This window comes from Pinus tabuliformis, chromosome 5_1 (assembly GCF_031772625.1).
Source record: "Pinus tabuliformis cultivar Carrire ecotype Pingquan chromosome 5_1, CPIR1, whole genome shotgun sequence".
Taxonomy (NCBI): domain Eukaryota; kingdom Viridiplantae; phylum Streptophyta; class Pinopsida; order Pinales; family Pinaceae; genus Pinus; species Pinus tabuliformis.
Genome location: NC_142305.1, coordinates 516,624,326 through 516,643,791, shown reverse-complemented (window position 1 = coordinate 516,643,791; position 19,466 = coordinate 516,624,326).

The window sequence follows — 19,466 nt, the reverse complement described above, 5'->3', positions numbered from 1 at the left end:
GATCATTTATGTAGGGAGGCTTGTATTGCAAAACGTATTGATCAGTTTGTGGAGGTTGAAGCTTTGGTAATTAATTTCTCCAATATTTGGCAGTGGTTCAGTTCAGGTGGGGAATCTAATCATTATCCTATTCTTGTGGAGTTGAAAATAACTAGGCCCAATATTGGTTACCTTTTTAATTAAAATTCCTCTTGGATCATAGATGAATTTTTTTCCAAACTTTTCAAGGAAAGTTAGCTTCCTTTTCATCCAAAATTCGGTTTATATGCATCTCGACACTTTGAAAATAATATTATCTATGTTAAGAAATGAGTGATGGAGTTGGACAATCTAAATATATTTAGAGGAGCAAGAATTGATGGATATCAAAAAGTAGATTTAGGTTTTATGGAGACTCTAGTTAGTTTCACATCTCGTAGAAAAGCCATCTTAGAAGCTCAAGAGGATGTGAGGAATTTGAAGAGTCAAGCCATATCTCTTTCAAGGAAGGATGAGAATATCAAGTTCTTCCAAGCCTATGCCAATGGGTCGGAAGATGTGGGGAATTGGCAATCGATAAGCTCAGGGGTCCTTATTATTCATTTTACCTTAGCTCAGTCAAGCTTCCCCTTCATCTTCCTCCCCCTATCTGAGTACCTTGCTATCCTTACAGCACTTTCAGAGTCCCCAGGTCGTTCAATTAGTCTCTTGTTCGAAAAGGGATTTCTTTCTACCTATTAGTATATTAGTCGGCTGGCTAGGCTAGCCTTACTAAGATAAAGCTAGAGCTATTAGCACTAGGCTATCCGGACACTATTGCCTATGCTAGCTTGATGCTTGCTGTAAGAGCTAGTGCTCTACTGGTGACTGTACTTACAGAGCTGTAGTGGGTACTTACTTGACTGGGAAAAAGCAAGTGTCTGATCAGATCCATCTGCGAGATAAGGGTTTGGAATGCAGGATTCTGAAGCTGCTAAGTCCCTTCTGTCTTTGTTTAAGGCAGCTCTATATGGATTAAAACAAGTGCCACGAGCATGGTCTTGTTTCAGTAAGACAGAAAGATCAATCTTAGTTACCGGGCCGGGCTAGGGCTTGGTTTGCTGTAGGTCGAAGAACAACTCCTGAATGGGCGGTTCCGAAGCAAGGAGGGATCAGTTCCAGTCCCATTACTAGTCAGAAAGGTATTGATTCATTTGCTATCTCTAGTCTCAGTTTCGGTGGTAATGGATAGAGGAAACTCTTCTCTTCAAGCCAGTCCCTTAAGATTAGTGCAGAGGTGATTGTAGGACTGTGTCAACCAAGGGCAGCTTTGTCAGGAAGACTTTCACTATTTTAGGAGTAAGACCTCCCCCTTGAAAGCAGCCTGGCTCAATAATCGTTCCAGAGCAAGCAAGCAATGAGTAAGGAAGAATATAAGTAAGGGGATTCTGGATAGAGAAAAGGTAGGTTCTTCCTAGGCTTGTTCTAAGACGTTTTATGGCGAGTTCTTCCTACGGGGAGCAATTGAAATGCCTGAAAGTAGAAATATCGTGAAAAAGGGCAGATAATCTATTCTTTCCACAGGTCGAAGTTGACGATTCCAATCAGCTAAACACCGGGTCATCATCTCCAACATCCGGGCAAGCAGCAAGCAAACTCAATCCCCAAGCCATCGACAAAGTAAAGTAGAGGGTGAGGTAATGAACGCTCGACCCTCGGGCCACCATCGTTTCGCACGCGTGAGTCTTCTAAAGAGATCTTGCGAGAGAATCGATCTTCGTCCAGCTACTCATCGGCTTAATCTAGGCTTCACCGGGCGATGGCTACTGATGTGCGAATCAATCAGTCAACTGCTGTGACAAGTGAGATGGGGACTTCCTTCTACTACTTCCTTCTACTAATATGATAAATAGGCTAGCGGTCACTAAAAATCGGATATTTTTAAGTTGGTAAGGACTTCTTCTAATTCGGCAGCTGAGAGGCGAGGCTAGTCTGCTCTGTAGAGGTCTTTTCTTTAAAAATGCTTCTTCCTAGCCTTTGAGCACCCCTAGTAGGTGGAACTTAGTCCTTCATAGCAAATAATTGTGGAAGGCGACACTTGATCAGCGATATGGTAACAGAGTAATCACCAGTTAGTTTCATATCGTCAACATAGAACAAGAGAATAGCACGTCCTCGAGGAGAAACTGATACGAACATGGTGGAATCATGATCACTCCGAGCAAACCCTGCCTCGATAACCATTGTGTTGAACTTCTCAAACCGACGCTCAAGGGATTAGATCTTATTCGTTTCCTCCTTTCAGTTGTTGTAGAAATGGTTTCATTGGAGTCAGCCGATGGCAATTGTTGAACGCTTCGCTAAAGGTATACCTAAAACAAGATCAATTTCAAAACCTTTGATCCAGCCACTTCGTTTCTTACTGGATTGGATTACACAATTCAATCCCGAGACTAACTTAGTGAGTCGAGTTACTTTATTAGCCCTAGCCCTCTTACCCTGTGAAGCAACCGAAACCCTATTTTCTTTGTTGTCCTCTGGATGATCAGTCTTCGAGTAATAGTCCAAGTAGTGAGCGATCCAATTGTCTGGCGGAAGCTCGTTGTTGCGCTTAGGTTACGCTTTCCAACTATCAAACAAGACTATGAAGGAATGGATGATGGGGAAGGACACTCTCCTTCGGTCTTTCTGCTTTCGATGGATGCTGAGTCTCATTGCCATGACGGCGAGGGGCATCAGGCTCCGAGCTCCCTGAAAATGCTTAGTCAGTCAGAGTCTAGTTCTATTGCCTAGCAGAAGCCTCTTTCGCATGATTCTTTCTTTCTTTGATTTAAGCGGAGGCGGCACTGCTAATTCACTTGTTTTTGTCTTCGAGCTTTCATTCTTCAATCCACTCTTTTGCTTGATAAGCATAATATTTATCAATTCCAATTAGTTGCGTTTTCCCGAGATTTCTCGTTGCAAGAGATTTTTAGCTTATAAATTGAGATAGAAAAGTTCAAAGTTTCATAAACTCCGTAAAAATGGCATCTGGCAAAAGTATCCAAGTAGAAAGGCTAAGTCAGAAGGTTCAAGGTCTGGCTTGTGCCGAGGCCGGGTAGGCCATATCTCAATCAATATCAAAAGAAAGAGACTATGGTTAAGGGATCTGTCGGACTAGTTGTACTTGGTGAGGTTGTTGGTGAGAGGCTAAGGGTGAGACTGACTAGAGGTTGGATGCCTAAAGGTAAGGCTAAGGCTTCTGTTTACAGGTGAGCGTATTCAGTTGGACTTGGCGAAAGGCAAAGGTAAAAGGCAGAAGGTTACAGGCTAAAGAGTCCCTCGGTGAAAGGCGGCATCTGCTGAGAGGCTCCCAGCTATGACTACTGCATCGACTCTTGGATCGAGTACCGGCATCTAAACCAGGCATCAACTCTTGTATCGAAACCTGACATAGAAACCTGACATTGAGTGGATCAACACTTGGATTGGCACCTCCTGGCATCGACTATTGGCTATGCTCGACTATCATTATGTTGGGCCTTTTTCATTAGGCTTTTGGGGCTTGTGATGAAGGCTGAAGATATAAAAGGTTCAAGGCTGTATAAACCATACCCCTTCAGATCGTTTATCTATTATAACCAACTTGCCAAGCATTACTGCCAACCAGCGTGCGCAGTCCCTGTTGCCTTCCTTCAGAACCCAATCCCCCCTACATTACGCGCTTTCTGAAACCAATAGAAGCGATGGCGGCCTTTTAGTTCTTCAAGTATCATTTTACTTATTGGGTGGGGGCGCGTTGGTCGAGTCACTAACGTACCTCTCCTTACCAGTCGAGCCCCTGACGGACCTCCCTTTTGGGGCCCCTCCCCCAAAAGAGAGTTTCTCATCTTAGTTACTTATTTGAGAGGGGACACGTTACCTCACCCTGACGAGGGAGAGAGGGAGGCCTTTAAACAATAGTAGGTATTTACACTTGTTGATAGAGGAGGCCTTGACAAAGGCCTTGACTTACGATAAGAGGTCTTGACACACTTGAATAGGCCTGGACACACCTTAGTTATGCCTTTCAGTTCTTCCCCCCATTAATAACGCCTTCTATTCAATACCATTATGCTCTCAGTTCATCCACACATTCAGCCTTCTGGAAACAATCCTACCATTATGCTTTCAGGAACCCATACTATTACGTTATTTATGCCTTTCAGTTCCCAATCCTCCAGCCCACACATTACCCATTACGCTTTCAGTTCTTACCCCTAGCTTTCTGGATCCAATCCTAAAGCCCCATCCGCTTTATTCATTTATGGGAGCACATTTTGTTGAGGTCTATTTACCACGTCCAAATTCATGCTGCTATATGTGACTGCCTGATACTATCTCACAGACCTCTCTCCCATAGGGGACTTCATGGGTTGGTATGTAATTGAACATCATCTCCTTCCTCTCCTCTCGTAAGTTGTTTAGAGCAATAAAACTTTCGGTTGGATTCAAGCAAGATCCAGTGTGGGTTGGTAAAGTAATTTCAAGTGATGCAGTTTTGTTTGTAGAGGAACCAACCAGCTGATGGTATGCCTTTGGGGGTAAGCAATATTGATCCACCAGTAGCAATCCTGGCAAGCGAAAGCGATCATTTGAACCGGGGTATCTTGGCCCTTACCCTTGTTTTTTGGAGACAAGCGAAAGCGATCAACCAAACAGAAGCATCAATTCCGGCATTTGTGATCAAACAACAGCACCAAGAAGGCCGTTGAGTGTACCGGTGGCTATCCCAGGTCCTAATGCTAGATGTGCCCCACTATCTAAGCCATCTCTCTATCCCCCGTAGGGAACTCATGAGGTGGTATGTAATTGAACTTCCATCTTTTCCTCTCGTCATGCAAGTGGTTAGAGCAATGAAACCTGGGTATGAAAAGGATTCTATTCCATATTACTTATTGGCAAAATGAAACGTAGAGATGCTACATGTAGAGATGCGCTAGTAGAAGAAGTTGTCACCTTGTCCCCAAGCTATTCATCTATCTCTATTTAATTCATCCCACCTGTCATAGGGATAGGGAAACCTTTAGATATATCACATTTATATCAAGGCCAGAAAGTCAGAGTAAGTTCCATACTTGCCTTACTACTAGCTCTACTGGTTTACATTTCTCATTCTTGTCAGTTAGTTGGCACTTGTCATGCATGGAGAAGTAAGTTGTTGTTAGGGTAATTAGTTCACCTCACACTCGGGACTACAATATGACTGGGTACTCTGACTAGGGACTATCAGTAATTTATTATGGCTATGATGGGGACTATTTTGTTCCAACTCAACTTCAGATTGGTTTGTTGAACCAGGTATATATATGTGATATATATACCTTTGAACATATCATGAATATAAGGACAGGAAAGTCATATCATATTTAGATATTTCAACTTATTCCAGCCATTTCAGTCAGTTTCTCTCTAGAATATGCTCCCACAACACCCTTTCCCACTTCCATAGCTGATAGGAAGGAGAATAGAAGTGATCCAAAATATGAGTCCGTGGTAGATCCATCGAGCATGACCATCCAGCATGAGTCCTGGGGTAGGTTAGTAAGTGAGTAAGTGGGGTTTTCACTTCTGCTAATCCAAAGTCAGAATGCCATTTCAGGAGCTTTAGCTAGGTGGTGTTGGTTGTTGGAAAGCCTACTTCCCATGAGGTTTCTTCCATGAGGTTGGTAGGAGAGTTCTTTCTCTATGAGTAGGATGGATGGAGCGATACTGCTGAGGAGGTTCCACTACTCTGGTACACGGTCTGGTCTGGTACGGTCTGGTCAGGGCAGCAGGTACCGGTCTTATCAGGTGAGGTGAGTTAGGCCAATAGTGAGCCATCGAGAAGGGATACTTTTCACTCATTTTTCACTACAGGAATAAGGGGACTATAGCTCTTCAGGTTCCTATTGCTATTCCAGGTCTATCTGATTCTGATTTCTCGGTGTTTATTAACCGATACAAAGCTTAAGTAGGCATTTACCAGGGCTAGCTAAGAGGAAGTAAAAAATCCCACCCCGTTTCAACAAATAAGGAGACTGCTGAGACACCAAAGGTAAACCCATGCAAAAGGAAATGGTAATAGAGTAGTGCATCAAAGTAAACCTATGCAATCGGCAATAGAGTAACCTGGAGGGAACTGCGTTCCCCTTCCCCTACAGAGCTGCATAAGCACCTTATAGCAAAGAGACAGCTAGCTCATAGGCCTTCACAACAACGGAACTACCATGGTTGTGAATTTCACCCTACTGCCCAAGCATTAAAGATCCTTTCTTTGGTTACTACTCCGCTGCTGAGGTTCCAGAAACTGGGCCCGGGGAGAGACATTTTAGGTGTTTTTCCACATTGGCCTCATTAACCCATGTTCGTTCCCACCTTACAATAGAAGAAGTTGTAGTTTTATAGTATTTATCTCTGCTAGAGCCTCCGAGTAGTAAAGCCCATGCACTCCTTACATCTCTAGCTCTCCATGGGTTGAAATGTGCCAATGAAAAAGAAATAAGAACAACTGCTTCTTAGAGATGCTCTATAAAAGAAAGCTTCTTGTTGTGTCCTTTGAAATAAGGAGAAGAGACCTCTTATCTGGGAAATCTAACCTGCAGACCTCGCCATAGCAGGTGGACCTACTACAACACTCACTCAACCTATTAATTACGGTATCGCCCATGGAGACGTTTACCTTGTCCATTGTTTTGATCCCAATTCCATATTCCCATACAACAAGTGAAGGAGGCTTTACGTAAGGTTTACTACATAGGCTACACGGAGCTATTACTGCATCAACACACACACATACACATTAAGCTACTATATTGGAATGCACTAGAGAAACTCTAGTTCTAAATAGGACCAGACCTAAGCAGTAAGAAGGGGTATAGCTCTTTTACTTTCTTGCACTTTCATCCCGGGAGTAGTAATAAGAGCCCAGGTAGGTAGGTAGGTACGTCTTCCTCCATAAGTAAGTGCTCAGGAGGTCATTGTTATCTGGTCAATAGCCCGTGTATCACATCAGGTAGTAATTCCCTGTGGTTTACAATGGTCCAGACCTAAAGTGAAGTTGCATGCATGCCTCAAGTGTCAAGACGGTTCCAGACCTCCAGTCAGTATCCAGGCCTATGTAGTCAAGCTGCCATTAGGTTCCGAAGAGGTAGGTGCACCTTTCCCATAAAGTTAGTTCAAATTAGAGCAACAACTTCTAGCCTATAGAAACAAGCCATGGAGTGAAGCTATAATTTATAGCTTTAGCCTTAGTCAGTTCCATGGAATAAGGCCTTATTAGATATTGTGCCTGAAACCGAGTTCCATAGTGTTCAAGCCCCATAAAAAACTAGGCTAGCCTTTCTAGTATCCCATTCTTTGAAAAAGAAACTAGTTCCCTTCCTTTCCCTTACGGTCAGGCGGCCTTACAGCACCTTAGTTCCCCCGCCTCCTCAAGACAAGACACTAGTTAGTCTTGCCTTTCTTGCCTTAGTTCCCAGTCCGTAAGTGAAATCTCTCTAATTCTGATTCGATATCTAAAACTTCTCCTATTGCCAGACTAGCTCTGTGCATCTAGTAGTTAGTAGTAAGTGACAATCAATGTCTAACAACTATGTTCTCTCTTTGTTGAGTCCAGTTAAACTAGCTTGTTTTCAACAGTGGTAGAACCAGAGAACTTTATTTATATATGAGCTCACATGGAGAAGTTGAAATTGTCTCCTGGGACGACTAAAGAGGAGAGGAAAGACCCTTCCTTAATAGTCCAGTTCCATAGGGCCCACTCTGAAGGCTATAGCCCAGTTCATAGTTCTAGCCTCTTCTATAGACAAGCCTTAGAGGGGTTTTCATGGAGAACGCTACCCCATTATTCTTCTTATTATAGAAGGGGCATTCTCCACCTTCATTTATTCGTTTCGGGGTCAAACCGACGACTCCTTCACGAATGAGGAAGGCGGCGCAAAGGGGGCTGGAGGGCTTGTTAAAGAAGGCGGCAAGGGAAGGGGGGGAAACTAAAGGCATTTTCTGGTCCCCTCTTCGGCATTTCATTAAGGTTATTCCTTCCAATAAGTAAGTAAAGGGGTTCATAGCATGCCTCCCCTACTTCGATTATTTGCTGGCTGAATGAATGGGTTATTAAGGGCAGATAGGACTATTCCCTCCATTGTTCAAAGCGCGCGTACCCAACGTAAAATTATGGGAGGCTAACCCATCGGAATGCGGTACTGTCCTTTACGGAACTTGAAGCGTTTGTGCAATGAGGAAACCCCCTAAGACCTGATCCCATTTCACTTTCACCTCGCCCTAAGACACTTGCTTAGGGAGGCTATAGCATTGAACCCTGGTTGAATAGATCATTGACCCCACAACTAGCTCAGCAACTCTCTACTTACCTTAGTTAGATTCTTTAGAGCATCAAACCCTCACCATATGAATAGTGAGTGACCCCTTCCGCAATTTCCTAAAGATAAAACAAAGTCTTTTCAATTTCTTGAAAATATAAAGAGTTTTTAATTTTCAAATATGTTATCGGTAGTTAGCTAGAGTTATCATGTTAATATTTATTATAGAAAATCATATTTTATATTTTTAAATTATCATGTCAATATTTATTATGTAAAACTATATCTTATATTTTAAAGTTTTTATTGGGTATGTAAATTTTCTGCAATTTCTTAAAGATGAAATGAAGCCTTTTTAATTTTCAAATGTTGGAGTTGGTAGTCAACTAGAGTTATTGTGTTAATACTTTTAGTAAATATTTATTGGAATCTTTAGTCAACTAGAGTGGTTGAGTTAATATTTATTATGGGTATTGTTTACAAAGGAGACAATTTCACTTGGATGGCCATTCTGATCAATTTTTTAAACTAATTGTGGTAATGTTCGAATCATTTTTTTATGATCAAAATCGATTCAACATCATCAAAAACCCACAGACACCCAAAATCTTAAAACTTGACAACTATAACTCATATTTCAAAAAATATGAATGACATTTTGTCAAAAATGTACCAGTATTTCCATTGTTTTATAGGCAAAAAAGGCCTTATGCCTCCTTAGTCTATGTGTTTGTTATGGAAAACCATATCTAATACCTTTAGGTTTTTATTGGCTATTGTAAATTCTCGAGAATTTCCTAAACATATAATGAGGTTTTTTTCAATTTTCATATATTAGTGTCCATGGTCAATTTACAAATCTTGTTAAGATTATTATTTTTTAATTTCTTTAAATTAGTTTCTTTTAGTATAGTTTACATCTTAAAAAGTTTTATATGATTGTTTTTCATATTATTATAAATGATTTTCACCAATGTAGTTCAAATCTTATTATTATTATTATTAAATAGACGTTGCTGGTATAGTCTACATCTTAAAAAAATTATATGATGGTTTTTTCTTATTAGTATAAAATATCACGAGTTTCACTACTGTAATGAAGTTCTTTTGAGTAATGTTAGATTTAAAGATATTGATTTTCATTGTATCTATGCATTTCTCTTTTGTGTTAATGATGTCACTAACATCGTAAATACCACATACACCCTACTTTTTTCTAGTTGCTAGTTAACCAACAAATATATAAATTAATCCCTTAGTATCATTTTGATAGAGAAAGTGACTGTGGTTGTAAAGTTGGGATTGATCACTCATGGCGATGGCGATTCCTAGTAAGTGGTTATGGTTTTCTCTTGGAGGTTGATTGCCATCAGTTTTAATGCTCATTTTGTGTTTACAGGTAGTCTCGATGGGAAAGGCTTGTTTATGGAAAGATGGCAATGTCTTTCTCAACGAAAAATGCAGTTTAACTGGGTCATGGTGACATCTTTGTTTATGACTTGGAATTTTGTATAAATAGTGTTTTGGGTTTTTAGATGGATGGGAGTTTGGGTGTTTCTTGGAGTGCACCAAAAGGAGGTTTTTTGGTGGCTCAATTCTCTTCAGGGCTAATTTCGAGTGGTTTTTGGGTATCAGGTAAGTCATCCCTTGGACTTTCCATTTTTTTCCTCTCTATCGTATATTTGTGTTGCTTTAGGGAACGTCAGATCTTTCGGTGAAATGTCATGGGTCCCCCCTTCCTATGGGGATTCCCCCCTGTTTTGTATGTGTCATATTTAGGTGTATTTTAGCCAAATTTATGAAGAAAAACACATTTATAAGGGATTTTTTTCTACTTCATGCGGCATGCTAAAGTATCTTCAAGTGAATGGTGATTGTGGTTTTTCTCTATAGGTTCACGAAGTTGGTGAAAATGTGGTTCAAAAGCTCGGGAGAGAGGAGAGTTCACACTCTTTGGCTGAAGAGTCTTCTGACCCTCAAACAAAGCTAAAGAAGAATAGAGTTTGCAAGTGTGAGAAATCATCTGGTTCTTACGATCTAAGCCTAGGGCTCGATGTTCAAGTTGATGAAGTAAGAATTCTAGTAGATATGGATTTGGTGAGCCTTGCTAGGGGCTGAAATTTGTTGTATTGCTACTTTGCAAGAATAGATCTACTCCGAGGTTACTCAATTGGCGATCAAATTCCTCCCGAGATATTTTGGATAGCCAAAGGTTGGATTCAAATTGTTTTTGGTTCTGATGAGGTTGTAAAATGTATCGCTCATTCAATATGGGCTATTGACTCAACTCCTATTACTTCCAAGTCCTATAACCCTCTCTTTGATGCGAGTGGGGAACATATCAATGTCATTTCGATTTGGGTGTGACTGTCTGACTTTCCATCGAATATGTGGAATGAGAAAAGTTTCATGGGTCTCAAGAACAACTTCGGGGTTTATATTCAGGCTGACTATTCTTTCTAGGAAACAGAGCACATGTCATTGGCCCGCATTCTGATATATTTGGATTTATGGGAGAGCCTATATGATACTATCAATATTGGAAGAGGGTTGGTATAGCTCCAGAAGTTGGATTATGAGGGTATTTGATTTCATTGCAAGAGTTAATTTTTGCAATCTCTTTTTCAAATGTGTAACTTTGGAGGGGGCGTGAAGACAAAGTTCAAGGTTTTTGCAAATATGGGTATGTGTGGCAGTCCAAAGGCTAAGGAAGTGGTCTCAATGGATATAGATAATTGTATGGAGGCTTCACCTGAATTGGGCATGCTGAATGTGATACCACAAGTTTTAGTCTCTTTTGGTGGTAGTGAATCTCCTCCTTTGGATGGTGGTGTACTTCTTCACATGCAATGTTGGTCATTGAATTGTTTTTGCTTGATATTGTGACTAGTTATGGGGTTCTATCTTAAGGTTATGGAATAACGTCACCTATGGTTTCACAACCCCTAGGTTCCTCTCCTTTTTTTTACACTATCTCATTCCTAGCTTTTTTCCTTGTCTTGTATGGATTTTGATGGGGGTTTTGTTTCTGGTGGAGTGTGGTCTTCTAGTTTTCCTTTTGGTTCAATTATTGGCACAACCCATATTCCCTTTCTATGTCCCTTCACAATTATTGGTCATATTTTCCCCCCATATCTCCATCTCCTTGGGTCTTTCCTCCTCCACTGGTGATTTTGGTTGTAGTGAAATATTATATAACCTTCAATATTGGTAGGTTTTTTGTCTTGATGATGGTCTTTTTTGTGGTCTTGGTAAGATTATTATTTCTTCTCCTTATTTTAAATCTCATGGGTGGAGATCTCATATGGATAGGGCTAAGGAAAAATCTAAAGAAGAGTTATCCACCAGTAAGAAGCTTTTTGTTACTAGGGAACTTAGATATTTGTCCACCCAATGCCTTGTTTCCTCATGAAATTCCTCTCTTTTAATTGTCGAGGGTTGGAAATCCCATGAAAAAGACTTTCCCTAAGAATTTCGATTTAAGTCAAGTTTCTGGATATCATTTTTATCCAGAAAATCCTAGGCTTTGGAGAGCCTGTCTCAAAATTATTGGAATATTTTCTTAGTGGTTGGAGTTTTGTCACGTCGAATTCTCAAGGTAGGTTTGGAGGCCTCATCGTTAGGTGGGTGTCTCATAGGATTTAGTTGTTAAATTCCTAGAGAATCAAGTCTAGGCTTGGTATAGAAATTATTTCTTCAGAGATTGGGGCTTATTTCATCTGCATGAATATGCATGGTCACTTTAAGGAGAGGGAAGTTTTTTGGAATCATTTATTTGATATCAGTTGGTGGAGGTTGAGAATTTGGTGCTTGGCGGGTATTTAAATTTTTCTGTGGGCGAGGCTGAATCATGGGTGCCTTAGTCTATGGCTAATAACCTTATGGATTTATTCCTTAATAATGTTATTGGGAAAAGGTTGCTAGATGTTGAGCTTGTCAAGCTCAAACTATCATGGTGAGACCATTTACGTGGGGAGGCCTATATTGCAAAATGTATTGATCAATTTCTGGAGGTTGAAGCTTTGGTAATTAATTTCTCCAATATTTGGCAGTGGTTCAGTTCAGGTGGGGAATCTAATCATTATCTTATTCTTCTAGAGTTGAAAATAACTAGGCCCAATATTGGTTACCCTTTTAATTAAAATTCCTCTTGGATCATAGATGAATTTTTTTCCAAACTTTTCAAGGAGAGTTAGCTTCCTTTTGATCCAAAATTCGGTTTATATGCATCTCGGCACTTTGAAAATAATATTATCTATGTTAAGAAATGAGTTATGGAGTTGGACAATCTAAATATATTTAGAGAGGAGCAAGAATTGATGGATATCAAAAAGTAGATTTAGGTTTTATGGAGGCTCTAGTTAGTTTCACTTCTCGTAGGAAAGCCATCTTAGAAGCTCAAGAGGATGTGAGGAATTTGAAGAGTCAAGCTATATCTCTTTGAAGGAAGGATGAGAATATCAAGTTCTTCCAAGCCTATGCCAATGGGTCGGAAGATGTGGTGAGCCCTGGTATTGCACCAAGAATTTTGCAACTCCCAAGGGCTCATAAACTAAAATTATCAACTCGGGGTTTGTACAGACTTTGAGGTGATAGTGATATATGCACATCATATGTGATTCCACTCATGCCAACCTCAGTTATGACATTAGATCAAAAGTGCTTAGAGACCCTTCCTCCTACTAAATAATGAAATGTTGTTGATAAAGGTATAACTGAAAATTTATTCTAGCTATGAAAATAGAAATTCCATTGACTCAACTTGTAAATGCTAACTAATCAATTCATTAAAGGACAAAAGCTAGTCTACTTATAGAAAGAAAGCTATGTTATCTTGCAAAATTCATCAAATTACCATATCTACTTGCAAAAAGGAAGATAATTTATCTTGCATAATTCATCAAACTACCAATCATATTTGCATGTACCATCTACCTAGTTCACACTTTCTTATAAATTAGTAACCTACTTGCATGATAAAGAAACTAACTCTACTTTCTTTTTGCAGTGAATAAAGAAAAGAGTTGGAGTGGCCTAGGACCTTTACCTGATCATAAAATCATGGGTCAGTATGTATCTATACTAAGTCACAGTTGTACTAAGGATCAAAATTGATGAAGGAAAGTGTTGCTACAAGTTTGTGTAGAAATTTTGAATAATATGACACTTATTCAACAGAGATTATCCCGATTATACACTATTTCAGAAAACATGCATAATACATAACCTCCTCTACGTTGATCATCAATTTACAGAAGCAGAAACAATAACATGCGCACATAGAAGCATCAATCACACATATCAACACAATATTTTCCCGGGGAAAGCATCTCGCTAAAAACCCCAACTATATGCATATTATATTGATTGAGAACATGTAACAAACATAGTACAATACTCCTTACAAGTATCCAGCACTATCTACACCTATTACACACAATAAAACTCATTATGAGTTAATAATTAGTTTAACAACTCATCATTAGTCTATTTGCAGTTAGACTAATTACAACTAGTTTAACCAAGTCAAACTGAACACAACTCCATCAACTCTACAATCAACTCCACCAAACTCAATTGATTGAGTTCTAACTGAAGTCATGCATGCAACAACTCAACTGACTCATAATGAAAATGTATTTCCTTATGACAGCTGCATGTGCCACATCTGTAGCTCAAACTGAAATGCGCCAAGAGAATAAGATCAAGTTTATAGTCCAAATATTATTATGAGACAATAATATTTGACTTTTCTATTTTTGATAGCCAGTCTAAAAATAGACTTTGATCACTCCTGTTGTGATCACTCCTACTGTGATCACTCCTGCTGTGGTCACTCCTGCTGTGATCATGCTTGCTGTGGTCACTCCTGCTGTGATCATCCCTGCTGGGATCCAAAAATAGAACTTGCACCATAATTTGCCTGCAGGCCCACTTAGTGAAGGTGACTCCTTTCCACTAAGCTCCATCATCTTGTTGCACACTTTTCAACACTCCCTCTCAAACAAGAAAGGCTACCTCTCAAACCCGATCCTGTAACTCTGGAATGTTCTCCATGCAACACATCTGGCCAGTCCACTTGCTCTGTCATCAAAGTCTCTAACTGCTATTGCCTCTGTCGACTGAAAACTCTGCATCTCTGTGCTCTTCAGTATCTGACTGGTCTAGCCTCTGTCACTTTGATCTCTGACTGCATCTGTGTTGCTACTAGTTCTATCTACCAGCATTGCATCTGCACTGAATCTTCCAACTGACCTCCTTGTTGGGCTAGAAACACCCTCTGATGCTGAATCTCTACCTGCTGCTGACAAGTGCTCCCTCTCTGACATCTGTGCTACTGCAACATCTCCATGCATCTCGCACCATTGCACACCTCTCTGTGCCACCTAGCACTGTGCAAAACACTTGTGCCTCTCGCATTGCTACAGCCTGCTAGCTATGCGCTGTCCTGGGATTCCCTGCACTGTCACTCTCTCTGCTGCTCCATTTGCATCTGTCTCTACCCAATCAGTCAGTTCCTGCTACTCCACATTGGGGCTCCCGTAGAAAGGTCTCATCCAAGAGGTTGGGTACCTCAAGGATCTTGCCCCTCCTCCTTGGGATGATCAATCTATATCGCCCCACCTCCTACCTGGAGGTATGGCTGCATGTGATCCCTCAGCCCACCTGGCTCAAAGTTTCCCCCTACTGGAGGTCTCTGAATGAGTAGATGTCTCTACTCGATCTCCTCCCAGCTTCCCTTGTTGTGGCTACTCCACAACCTCTTGAAGCTGCTGCACTAATCGTGGCTCCTCCACAATCGTCTGAGACTTCTTCTGGCTCTGCATGTTGAGAGGTAATATACGCTCCCTCTCAACTGCCAAGTCTCCATCAGTTGCCTCGCTGCTCAAGGCTTTGCATGCATCTTGAACCTCAAGAGCATACAGGTTCTTGACCCGTGAACAATTCTGCTTCACCTATTTAGTGATGATGTGTCTAAGGAAAACATTTCCCTTACTGAAGACTACATCATAGCCTCTGTCTTCCAGCATCGTGATCAACACCAAGTTTCTATTCAGTCCTGGTACATACTTGACATCGATCAAGGTAAGGCGAGCTCCATGCTCCCTCTGAAAAATCCTACACCTGAGATACTATACTTCTCATCATTACCCAACCCTATGAGTATCTAGAGATCTTTCTCCTCCAAAGTACTGAACAAACTTTTGTCACCAGTCATGTGGAAAGAAGCTCCACTGTCAAGAAACCAACCACTTCCCATCATGGATGAAACCATGCATGCGAAGAGTGTGAAATCCAACTCAAACTGTGAAGCAAGTGAGGCTGCCTCACCTTTAGATTCTTCCTGGGATCCCTTCTTGGACTTCTTCTTTGGGCAATTAGTAGCATAATGGCCTAACTCATGACAATGAAAGCATCTCACCTTCGACTTGTCAACCTTCTTCCCATCATTGGAAGAACTGGATTCGTAAAGAGAAACCTTATTCTTTCCCTTTTTCACCTTACTCGCTAAGGCACAGTTCTCCTCATCATGCATAGATGAAGAACTGTCTCTGTGCGTCGTCTAATCTCCTCCTGCACAAGATCCGACCAAAGTCTCTCCCATACTAGCAGTTTCTCCCTTCCATTCACCGAGTCTTGGTAGCTATGCGAACTCTTAGGAAGGTCAAGGAGTGCTAGACTCACCATCCTCATCCGACAGTCACCCCCACACTTCCCAGCTCATCCTGGCATTGGGTGAACTTCATGAGATAGTAGGGCATATTGTCTCCATTCTCACACTTAATGTTTCTGAGTTTTATCTCTTGCTTTCGAATTAAATTCGAATTCCACTAGCTCAAAAACTCAACCACTTCCGATCTAGAATTCATGAGAACAATGTATTTCTTGTACAGAGATTGACTGTCTGGGCATTCACCGGATATTTCACCTTCCAAAAGAAGGATGAATCCAGAGGCTACCTAGCCCGATTACAAACTCTGCCTGAAGAAATAAAATGTAAACACTTTCTGAATAATAGATCCGATGATCAATCCTCACTTGATATCCTGTAAAAATCTCTTCTACAAATCAAGCAGCTCTGATACCATGTAGAAATTTTGAATAATATGACACTTATTCAACAGAGATTATCCCGATTATACACTATTGTAGAAAACATGCATAATACATAACCTCCTCTACGTTGATCATCAATTTACAGAAGTAGAAACAATAACATACGCACATAGAAGCATCAATCACACATATCAACACAGTATTTTCCTGGGGAAAGCATCTCACTAAAAACCCCAACTATCTGTGTATTATATTGATTGAGAACATGTAACAAACATAATACAATACTCCTCACAAGTATCCAGCACTATCTCCACCTGTTACACACAATACAACTCAGATCTGATCTCCAAATCTCCTCCGCTGCTTGCCTGCCTCCACTGCACAATACCTGCTGAGAATGAATGAGAATGGTTTACCAAACTCGTATTTAACCTCCAAAGAATCACTCACACTGGGAAAGACATGAGCAGAGGCTATAATACTTGGTATTGGCCAATTCATTGGCATACTCAATCCCTTTGATTGTGCAAATCATCATGCACAACTATAGTCACAACTGATAGCAATCTGATCCTCTAACACCTGTCCCTGCTGAATTGAACATGCACTGACATGCAACTGAGTTAACTGATGTATTCTATAGTTGCATTATGATTTAATAATTAGTTTAACAACTCATCATTAGTCTATTTGCAGTTAGACTAATTACAACTAGTTTAACCAAGTCAAACTGAACACAACTCCATCAACTCTACAATCAACTCCACCAAACTCAACTGATTGAGTTCTAACTGAAGTCATGCATGCAACAACTCAACTGACTCATAATAAAAATGTATTTTCTTCTGACAGCTTCATGTGCCACATCTGTAGCTCAAACTGAAGTGCTCCAAGAGAATAAGATCAAGTTTATAGTCCAAATATTATTATGAGACTATAATATTTGACTTTTCTATTTTTGACAGCCAGTCTAAAAATATAATTTGATCACTCCTGCTGTGATCACTCCTGCTGTGATCACTCCTGTTGTGGTCACTCCTGCTGTGATCATCCCTGCTGTGGTCACTCCTGCTGTGATCATCCCTGTTGGGATCCAAAAATAGAATAATTTGCCTACGGGCCCACTTAGTGAAGATGACTCCTTTCCACTAAGCTCCATCATCTTGTTGCATTCTCAACAAGCATTTCTTGTTGCACACTTTTCAACAGTTTTCTATAGAGGCCTATAATTCTACGGGAGGGCTTGTAATTCTTCAGGAGGGAATCCGATTGGTTTTTGAAGGTGAAAACGTTGTCTTGAGGGTATGGAAAGGTAGATGGAAGTTGGAACAAATTAAGGGAGGTTGGTTTGGGCCCCTAGCCAAGCTCAAGAGCTCTCGAAGGCTTTTCTTACACTAGGATGACTGCTCTCAGTCTACTAGGAAGAATGGCTTATAAAACAAGGTTTTGGGGCAGAGTTTGAAAGTAGAAGGAGCTCAAGATGGAAGTGGTAAATGTGCCCTTCCCTATAGGTAAACCAACCCTGCAATCAATCACATGCATGCATCCATTTATCATTAAAAAAAATGAAATAAGTTATGATGGAAAAGATGAGTTGAATTTAAATAACTTCTAATTCATGCAATACCACTAATATAATCACTAAACTAACTTCTAAGATACAAAAAGAAAATGTAAACATGACAACTAACACTAATCTATTTCCAAGAAATCATAAACATAATCTTTTTGGATTGTGGTTGTAAATCCTTCCACTCATTCTCCCACAAGAGAGGTGATGTACAGGTTACAACCACAAGATTTTATAGATTAATATTTATTGAAATGCAAGAAACTATGAACTCCTTGGAATCAAGAAGAAACATAACTACAAGAAGAGGGACCAAAGCCTCTAGGTTGGGCCCAAACCTAAGGGTCTCAACCCTCTAAAACTAACTCAGATGCAGCTTAAAATCCAACTTCTCATTATAAGAAAGTGGAGGTATAATACATCACATAAAAATTTAAACTAACAATGTCAAGCTTGAAGCTCAATAGCTACACCTACGTGAACAAAAAAATTGAATCCCAATGAGCTCTACTTCTAGTTTATTTATACAAAAGGACAATTGAAGCAACTCCCTAGAAAGTAGGAGTGGTTCCCTCCTTGATCTTGAAAGTGGTGGATCTTGTCCTTCTTGATCTTCACTTGGACTTGGAGTCACTCGGATGCCAATGAATTTGAACTGGTGAGAGAAGTTACTGTGATCCTAAGCCGAGTTTAGGGAGTTAAGGAAGTGGACAAGCCCCCTAGATTCTCTCCTAGTTTTCTCCATCAGGCCCCTGCATAGTAATAACCCGAAAAATACTTCATTTTCCTGCAATTAAACCACATTAGGCCACATCCTATGAAAAACACCTTATGATCGGCAAAAATGATAAGTACAAAAAGCCAAAAATGTCACATGTGTCTACAAAAGTGACTAGTCAATCACTGGTGGTGCTCCCTATACGACACCACTGCACGGGCTACCTTACGCAAAAATCTCCTAAACGGACCAGGGACTGCGACTACAAAGCACTGAAGCCTGATAGGAATGTCATCCATAGTAGTCTCAGGCATATCTGCCGTCAGACGCTCTAGATCATGCTCCAACTCAGCTAGTACTTCTGCAGCCGCGTCCTGTGGGGCCGGTACCGGTGCAACTGGGTGTCTCCTCTCAAAAGGCCGGAGGTTGGCTGGGCGCTGTGGACCAACATCTGCATTTTGAAAATTTTTACTGTCAGTTTTGAGACGATATATATAAAAACAAAAAAAATACATAATTTAAAAACTTGTGAAAAATAAAGTACCTCTGTCATCCCATTGTTCTCCCTGTGGAAGAACCATGTCCGGATCATGTCGAAAATCTACTCCGGTGTACAGAAAGTCCTGGATCGAGAAAACCTGGTCCTCCAACCAGTGAAAGTAACTATCAGAAAATCGAACAACTGCTGCGCCCTCGTCAGGATGCCGGGCCATCACCGCAACCCATCGTACCAGCTTTGGCTCCCGAGGACCCAAGATATCAATAGTGAGTTGCTGAGGGATCAGCATCGGAACTCTCTCTAAGGCAAAGCTCACGACTAAAGGCCCATATCCAAAAGTTT